The sequence below is a fragment of the Bubalus bubalis genome, chromosome 8 (assembly GCF_019923935.1).
Source record: "Bubalus bubalis isolate 160015118507 breed Murrah chromosome 8, NDDB_SH_1, whole genome shotgun sequence".
Classification (NCBI taxonomy): Eukaryota; Metazoa; Chordata; class Mammalia; order Artiodactyla; family Bovidae; genus Bubalus; species Bubalus bubalis.
Window position 1 is genome coordinate 40686326 of NC_059164.1, and position 10327 is coordinate 40696652.

Sequence of the window (10327 nt, forward strand, 5' to 3'; positions counted from 1 at the left end):
AATTAGTTCAAAGAAAAGTAACAGAGCTAGAATATGATAACCGAGAAGGGTACACCTACCCCACTCCAGTACTCTTGCCTGGAAAATCCCATGGATGGAGGAGCCTGGTAGGCTGCAGTCCATGGGGTCTCGAAGAGTTGGACATGACTGAGTGACTTCACTTTCACTTTTCATTTTCACGCATTGGAGAAGGAAATGGTAACCCACTCCCGTGTTCTTGCCTGGAGAATCCCAGGGACGGGGGAGCCTGGTGGGCTGCCGTCTATGGGGTCGCACAGAGTCAGACACGACTGAAGTGACTTAGCAGTAGCAGAAGTAGAAGTCTGTGGAAACTCACAAAAATATTATACAATGTATATAAAATAAAATATGAAACAATATATAAGGTAACTGTGAGGCAAGTGTTCTTTGTAGAGGAAGAAACTGATCTTACAAATTCTTTATATAATTTATATTCCCATAGTCAGCAACAGCATAATTAGAACTATAAATTATATTTGTATGTGTGTGCTTTCAAGAATTACCCTTGATACATATAATCATGTTTACTTCTTTTTTTAATTTTAAAAAAATAATGAAGGGACTTCCCTGGTGGTCCAGCGGTTAAGAATACGCCTTGCGATGCAGGGGATGCAGGGTTTGATCCCTGGTTAAGGTATTAAGATCCCATATGCTGCAACTTAGGCCCACCATAACCAAATAAATAAATGATAAGTAAATAAATATATTTCTTAAATGAAGATAATTATATCAGTTTCTTCAGTGGCATCTTTAATTTTCAAAGCTGATACTGCCAGTCTACCACCTGGGACCCAGTCAAATTAAAATACTTTTACTTTTGAGGGTCTTTACCTGCAGTGAGTAGTGATACAATCTTTTTCTAGCTGCTTCTGAGAAGAGAAGCTTCAGGGTGGCTGGAAAAGGGGCATTTACCTCTGTCAGTCCATGAAGTGGCTGTGAAATGACACAAATATTCCACCTCCTCCCTGGAGAGGCAGGAACATGCAGAGACTTTCTCCAGGGACAGAAAGGTTAGTGGGCATTATTTTTGGAGTCTTCCCTTTAGCCTGGTAGCACCAGTGGGCATTCTCTGCACACCACCCACCCCACACAGCTGCCGAGAACCCGCTCTTTAAAGGGCTCAACCACAAACTGACTTGACCTGAGATCCATCAAAAAGCAAGAGCTTGAAAAACACCCAGACAGTATATGAGGGAAATCCAGTTACTAATCCTAAAGTGGCTGACAGAGGAGAGGGAGAATACTGAAATGACTTTCTCCAGGGATGAAAAAGCTGATGGGCACCATTTTTGCATTCTCATTCTAACTTGCTGTTGACAGAGCTGGTGGGAGCCATTTTTGGTGCCTCCCTCTAGCCTGCTAGCATGGTAGATGTGCCCCAGGTCCCACCCACCCCACAAAGCAGCTCTGCCACGACCAAAGTTCTGGCAAGTGCACTGAGCCTTGCCTTCCCCACACACTAGCACAGCTGCAGCTGGGCAAGCTCCCTGCATCCAGCCCACTCTGCATCAGCAGCTGCACCACATGGAGACCAGGTGTATGGCCTGTATGCTTAACTTCCCCGTGCCACAGCCATGCCACATTTGCACAGGGGGACTGCATCACACCCCAACTCCCTGTGCAGGAACTGAGGTTCCACCATCACCAACGGGGACCTGCAGTCCACACAAGGGATGACCTTTGAGCACCTGGCTCTAGGGGGTGAGAAGGACAGCACTCTAGACCCCATGGTTCATCTTCGACACTCCTACCCTTCGAGACCACTTCTTCAAGACTGCAAAAGGCCGATGTTTTATCTAATACATATAGACGAACTCACAGAGTCAGACAAAATGAGGAGATGGAGGAATATGACAAATCCCAGAAAAAAGGCCTTGATGATATGGAGAAACAACCCACCTGATAAAGAGTTCAAAGTAATGCTATAAAGATGCTCAGCAATCATAGGAGAACGGATGAATGAGAACTTCAACAAAGAGACGGAAAATATAATAAAGTACCAAGCAAAGAACATAACGGAACTGAAAAATGCACTATAGAGGGTTCAACAGCAGAAAGGATGAAGTAGGAAGACAAATCAGTAAACTGGAAGACAAACAAATAGAACTCACCCAGTCAGATAAAGGAAGACAAATACCATATGATTTCACTCATATGTGGAATCAAACAAAACAAAGGAACAGATAATATAAAACAAACTCACAGATACAGACAACAGGTTAGTAGTTACCAGAGGGGAAGGTGCTTGAAGGTGAGCAAAATGGATAAAGGCTGACTCTGTGGTGATGGATGGTAACCAGACTTGTGGTGTGGATCACTCTGTAGTGTATACAGATGTTGATCGGTAAAGCTATACCTGAAACTGACACACACACACAAAGTATGGCAGCCCTCTTTGTGTGTATGTTTCTCCTGTGTATACAGTATAGCTTTATTCACATTCCCCCACTCCTTTTTAAAACTTTGTAAATTCTGTCTCCTCCACTGCATTTTACCCCACTGATTTTGATATCCTTTAGGCCTAGGCCTATACCTTTTCCTAGGAGACCACAGAACGGCCCTTATACCTCCCATATTCATACTGTGTACTACAGGGGCTAGTGGGAAAACTAGATGTTTAAAGTTAAGATATCCTCTAAAACTATAGCAACTCTTAAATAAACAAAAAGCATAGAGGATGTTCTAAAAGGATGTTAAAGGTCCTTTAAGAGATGGGGAAGCAGGGTGTGTGCAGTCAAATCGCTCCTCAGGTTTGCATGTTTAGTCAGTCCTTCCACAGAGCTGTGTGTAGACTGTAGCCCTCCAGGCTCCTCTGTCCATGGGATTGTCCAGGCAAGAATACTGGAGTGGGTTGCCGTGCCCTTCTCCAGGGGATCTTCCTGATCCAGGGACTGAAGCCACGTCTCTTATGTCTCCTACATTGGCAGGTGGGTTCTTTACTACTAATGCTACCTGGGAAGGCCTCCACACAGCTATTATATCTAATATATGTCAAAGTCATAATTTTATCAGGTTACTCAGAGATTATTAGGATCTTGGGAAATTATTTCATATGAATAACCAGAGATGAATAAAATAAAAGTTTTATAGGCACTTTCTAGAAATATGATCTGCCTCCATCCAGGTCATGGCTTAGGAAGGAAGGTACCCACCCAAATGGTGAAAAACATTCCAATCAATGGAGTAAATCACCAAAAAATAAAACAGCCAGATCTCCCTCACATTCCAGTCTACTAAGAAATAAAGCTGATCAACACTCACTTTAAGAGCTCTTGTCAGGAATTATAACATTATTCAGAAAAAGGCATATATTTGAATAGGCTTGAAATAGATCATCACTTTGCCAAGATTATTATTTTCATGTAAAAAAGAGTCATGGTAGGGAAAGAATTCATCAATCTATTATATCCTAAGTCACTTATTTACTCCTTTTAGTAAAGGAAACTGCCTAGATAGTATAAAGGTGTGACAGAATCAACTCACTGTTTCTATTTTCAGACTCCATGAAATCAGTATCTTTGCACTATTACCAACATTACTTTGAATATTCAAAAATTAAACTAGTTGTCTAATAATCAGATGATAGCTTAATAGTCATCATCAGTTTTGAAAAACATTTTAATCACTTTGAGAGACACGATACATATCCTAGACTGGACTACAGAGTTATTTGGAAAATATAAAAACTCATCCACTTGTAACTTTCTACTAGACTTCCATAGACATCAAAATATCATGTTTTATGCCATAGCAAAAGGGTAGCAACTCTACCTGACACTAAGGGATTGCAGTAGCGATTTTATTTAGGTTTATTTTGGGGACCAAATAGAGTCAGCCCTTATAATCGAGCATATTTATAATAAAAGAGTCTTCCATGTTTGACTATCCATGAGTTGGTTACTTCTGAAGTTAATTTCAATCGCTTTAGTTTTGATGTGGGCCTATTTATATTCAATTTTAGGTCAATACCAATTAATAAATTAAGGAGAATTGCTTTAAAGATAATTTTCTTACATTAACTTATATGTGATCCCATTTTTTAATTTTCTAAAAGCAATCATGTAGGAAAAGAAAATATTTTGGAACCAAGCCATATACCACTGTTTAAAAATGCTTATGCAGCTATCTTACTACATATATCCAAATTATGTAAGTTTTCAGTTCATAAACCCTTTGATTATTGATCAATGATGATTCAGCTCTAACAGTCAAGATTTATATTGATAATGGTAATTGTTTCACTTTATCACTTCTTTCAAATACTGCATTATTTATTTTGGTGTGAGATTAAGTAATCCAAGACAAAGAATACACTCATTTTAGAACTATGAGATGCCAATATCCCAATTCAATGTATGACTTAAAAAAGAGAAAGAAATAAACTGGAGATCAGGTATATCATTTAATGAGTTTTTCACAAAACAGTGGCATGTAGTGCCCTCACAAATGCTCCTCACAGCTGTTTCTAACCTGGTTTTGCTCTTAGTTTACATCTGGCACTAGCTGCCGAGAGCTGGTTCAACTGCCATTGAGGTTTACTGATATTACCTGCTTTACAGATTCAAACTTTAGCAATATTAAATTAATCTTTTATTTTCCAGTTGAGTGCTTGCCTAATGTCTACAGTGCTATTTTTCTTACTAAAGAAGTTATTCTAATGTAGAACCTTATATGTAGATGGTGGTAATGATTTACTGCTACTGAAATAGATAAATTATTTTTGAAACATCTAAAAGCCCCAAATTAGAACAAAGACCTACAAAAAGTGATTCACCTTTGGAAGTTATAACTTATGCATTTTTATTTGTATAGGAGGAAAGAGTAATGTAAGCTATTTTATTACCACTTTACATTAATTATATAACAAATTTTTTTTTACATATTATTGCCTAGCAGTCTGTAAACCTGACCACAACATGTCTATGTTTTGAACTTTATTGAATTTCAACATCAGAAGAAAGATGCTGATATTATCTTTTATTTATTATGACCAAGTAAAGTATATACCAAGGCTTTTCTGGTGGCTCAGATGGTAAAGAATCTGCCCGAAATGCTGGAGACCCAGCTTCGATCCCTGGGTCGGGAAGATCCCCTGGAGAAGGGAATGGCAGTCCACGCCACTGTTCTAGCCTGGAGAATTCCATGGACAGAGGAGCCTGGCAGGCTACAGTCATGGGGTCACAAAGAGTCGGACACTACTGAGCAGCTAACACACATAACATACACAAAGTCTGTTTAGAAAAGACAAATAAAATACTATCTTCTTTACATAAATAAATTGGTGAGTAACAATAGAATATTTTTTTCTATCAAAGTCTCATACACACACACACAGACACATGCTTTCAAATACAGCGGTTTTATTTCTGTTTGAGAACATCTGTTCATACATATGACCATTACATGTGGAACTCAGATTTCACTGCCACTGTGCTCTAACTATAAAAGTGATTTTAAATTATCCTGACTGGAAGTAAACTCAGCTGTGTTGGATGTCAATTTAAGCAAATCCATATTTGTACCTAGTTTCACGTTCACTTTAAAAAAAAATCAAAAACAGAGACCATTTAATAGTCTTTTTCATGATCTGAAGGCTAGTTACACTTGGTATAAATTCACTGAGCTCCATACTTATGATTTGTATATGAAGATATGTATATGTATAACATGTATTGTTGTTGTTGTTCAGCCACCCAGTCTTTGCCACCCCAAGGAATGCAGCACGCCAGGCCTCCCTGTCCCTCACCATCTCCCAGAGTTTGCCCAAGTTCAGGTTCACTGCATCCGGGATGCCATCCAGCCCTCTCATCTTCTGATGCCCTCTTCTCCTTCTGTCCTCTATGTTCCCCAGCATCAGGGACTTTTCCACTGAGTTGTCCGCATCAGTCAGTCAGCCAGTCAGTTAGTTCATTTGTGTCTGACTCTTTGCGACCCCATGGACTGCAGCACGCCAGGCCTCCCTGTCCATCACCAACTCTCGGAGTATATTCAAACTCATGTCCATTGAGTCGGTGATGCCATCCAACCATCTCATCCTCTGTCATCCCCTTCTCCTCCCACCTTCAATCTTTCCCAGCATCAGGGTCTTTTTCAATGAGTCAGTTCTTCGTATCAGGTGGCCGAAGTATTGGAGTTTCAGCTACAGCATCAGTCCTTTCAATGAATATTCAGGACTGATTTCCTTTAGGATGGACTGGTTGGATCTCCTTGCAGTCCAAGGGACTCTCAAGAGTCTTCTCCAACACCACAGTTCAAAAGCATCAATTCTTCGGTGCTCAGCTTTTGTTATAGTCCAACTCTCACATACATACATACAAAAATACTAGAGCTTCAGCTTCAGCATCAGTCCTTCCAGTGAATATTCAGAGTTGATCTCCCTTAAGATTGACTGGTTTGATCTCCTTGCTGTCCAAGGGACATTCAGGAGTCTTCTCCAGAACCACAGTTCGAAGGCATCAATTCTTTGGCATTTTGCCTTCTCTATGGTCCAGCTCTTAAAACCGTATATGACCACTGGGAAGACCACAGCCTTGACTATACAGACCTTCGTTGGCAGAGTAATGTCTCTGCTTTTCAACACACTCTCTAGTTTTTTTTAATGTAAAATTTATACATTAATACATTTATACATGAATAAAATTTACATTAAAAAACCCAGGGGAGGTGAAAATTGATCATTTTTTTTAAGAAAGTTCTTGACTATGTAAGCACTATTTGAAACTTGCAGGTGTAAAGGAGGTCTATGTTTTTAATTGAAAGAATTATTACATGAGACTTCCCTGGTGGTCCAGTAATTAAGACACCATGCTTTCACTGCAGAGGACATGAGTCTGATCCCTGATCAGGGAGCTACGATCCCACATGATGTGTGACATGACAAGGGGGAAAAAAGAAGGAAAAAAAAATTGGGGTTGGTGTCCGTGAATTTAAAGTGATACAGGTAAGTTTGACTATATGTTTTTCTCTAGTTATGATCAGCGATGGAGTTACATGCAGTTGATTTTAACTAAGGGTATGGATAAGATCATGGCAGCCAGTCCCATCACTTCATGGCAAATAGATGGGAAAAAGTAGACACAGAGACAGATTTCATTTTCTTAGCTTCCAAAATCACTGTGAATGGTGACTGCAGCCATGGAATTAAAAGATGTTTGCTCCTTGAAAGGAAAGCTTTGACAAACCTAGACAGTGTATTAAAAGCAAAGACATCACTTCGCCAACAGAGGCCTGTACAGTCAGACCTATGGTTTTCCCAGTAGTCCTGTACACATGTGACAGCAGCACCATAAAGAAGGCTGAGCACTGAAGAACGGATGCTTTCAAGTTGTGGTGCTAGAGAAAACTCTTGAGGGTCCCTTGGACAGCAAGGAAATCAAGCCAGTCAATCTTAAAGGAAATCAACCATGAATATTCATTGGAAGGACCAATTCTGAAGCTGAAGCTCCAATACTTTGGCCACTTGATGCAAAGAAGCTGACTTGTTGGAAAAAACCCTGGTTGTGGGAAAGATTGAGGGCAGCAGAAGTGGGTGACAGAATATGAGATGGTTGGATAGCATCACTGACTCAATAAACAGGAGTGTGAGCCAACTCTGGGAGATAGTGAAAGACAAGGAAGCCTGGAGTGCTGCAGTCCATGAGGTCGCAAAGAGTCAGACACAAACAACAACCTGTTGTTTAGCGACTAAACAACAACATGTACTAGTCATGCAAACAAAACAAATGGGAAAGGGATACAGAATGAATATAGTCAAGGCAGGAATTATAGTGGCCAAACATAAGATTTAAGCTAGGTTGGTGGTGGTTTAGTTACTAAGTTGTGTCTGACTCTTTGCAATCGCATGGATTGTAGCCTGCCAGGCTTCTCTGTTCATGGGATTCTCCAGACAAGAATACTGCCGTGGGTTGCCATGCCCTCCTCCAGGGGATCTTCCCAACCCAGGGATCAGATGTCTCTTATATCTTTTGCATTGGCAGGCAGGTTCTTTACCACTAGTGCCACCGTAGAATTCCCACTGTGTACTATTTAGCTGCTGCTGCTGCTGCTAAGTCTCTTCAGTAGTGTCCAACTCTGTGCGACCCCATAGACAGCAGCCCACTAGGCTCCTCTGTCCCTGGGATTCTCCAGGCAAGAACACTGGAGTGGGTTGCCATTTCCTTCTCCAATGCATGAAAGTGAAAAGTGAAAGTGAAGTCGCTCAGCCGTGTCCAACTCTTCGAGACCCCATGGACTGCAGCCTACCAGGCTCCTCCATCCATGGGATTTTCCAGGCAAGAGTACTGGACTGGGGTGCCATTGCCTTCTCCAACTATTTAGCTACTGTATGCTATTTAAAACTGCTATAATTAGAGTGTCATCATTTTAAAATGCCGATAAATTAATAGATGTAGGCACTGATCATCAATGGCTGACAATATCAGAAAAAAAGAGACAATACAATTTTATGTATCATGTAAGAGCAGCACATCATACCACCTATGAGATATTACTGCCAAAACATGGAAACTGAATCTGAACAAACCTTAGATCTAAGTATTTATTTACAGTTGATAAAGGAACATGTTAAGTGTTACCATGATAATGTAATCAGCAAAATCCAAGACACGAGAAATACTATAGACCCATTCACCTATTTTTCATTTGCCTCTTTTCCTTCAAAAAATAAATTGCAAGAGAATAAAAAGAGAAATGGAGAGGAATCTGCTGATTAAAAGAGACTTACTGATTATTTGCTGTGTAAGGAAATGGCAACCCACTTCAGTGTTCTTGCCTGGAGAATCCCAAGGACAGGGGAGCCTGGTGGGCTGCCGTCTATGGGGTCACACAGAGTCGGACACGACTGAAGCGACTTAGCAGCAGCATGGATCTTATTTAGATGTTGATGTGAACAATTTGGAGAGAGGGAAGGAAGGTGAAGGAGAGGAGAGGGGGGCTGGATCAGAACAGGCAGTGAGGGAGAATATCAAGGATATTTGAACATTACTTGGATATTTGATATTTGATGATATGAAAGGATTACTTCAAATTTTTTGAGGTGTGATAATACTATTGTGTTTATGCTTTAAAAAGGAAAAGGTTCCTATCTTTTAAAGATAGACTGGGGAATGAGTGAGGGTATAGATGAAATAAGACTGACCATGAGCTGATAATCACTGAAGGTGGGTCACGGGTACATGGTTCATTACATCAATCGTGCTAAAAAATAACAAACAACCCTAAATGTTTAACAATGTGGCTTTGATAAAATAATGTATAGTATTTCCATGAGATGAAATAATATGCACCCATTAAAATATTCTCTATATTATATATTATGTAGAATTCTTAAGAATATTCAGATATTAAGAATGTTCACAAATGAATAAATGTAAAAAGTTTACAAAGTAGCATGGAGAGAATTATCTCATTCAAATGTATAAAATGGAAATAAGGTCCCCTCCTCCCAAATTAGGAGTAATTATCGCTGACAAAAAAAAAAAAAAGCTTGATTTTAAAGGGAAATATAAGGTTGGGTACATTTTATATTTTTAGATAAGAGAATCTGGAATATTATTTTAGTTGTAACTTTTATCAAAGATGTACTATTTATCAGACATTGTGCCAAACGATGAGATAACTGTCTTTGTTATTGAGAGAAGCCATGGAAAGTACAGAAAGTTTAAGACACTTGCCTAAATTAACTAGAAAAAGTTAGAACTGGATTCAAACCCAGGCATTTTGACTCAGAACCTTCATGTTAAGCCTTTAACTCTTGAGGAAGTCAGGAGAGGCAGAGTCTGAAAGTTCTAGGGGAAGAAAATAAAATGGAAAGAGTGAAAACCCTGAGTGTGTGGAGAGGGAGGAGCCTGACCCAGGGCAGAAGAAAGTCATTTCTGCAGTCAAAGGAAGGAAGTGCAATACAGTGGCAGATCAGAAGTTTGTTGAGTGGGGATTCCTATCTAATTAGAAAAAAAAGATTTTTTTAAGCACAAAAATGTTTAATGTAAATATATATATATATTCAAATAGTTTACATTCTTCTCAGTTTTATTTATCTTATAGATAACCTGTCTCATTCATAGAAAACATTATATTTCTGTATATTAAATACTGATGAATATGACAGGAATTCTGCATTTTCTATTCTGTTCAATTGATCCATCTGTTTATATATAATATCACATACTCTATTTACTAGTTATGGTAGCTTTATTCTGCAGTTTGATACTTATCCATAAAACAAATATTATGTTATTGTTGTTCAGTCACTCAGTCGGGTCCAAGTCTGCCACCCCATAAACTGCAGTACACCAGGCTTCCCTGTCCT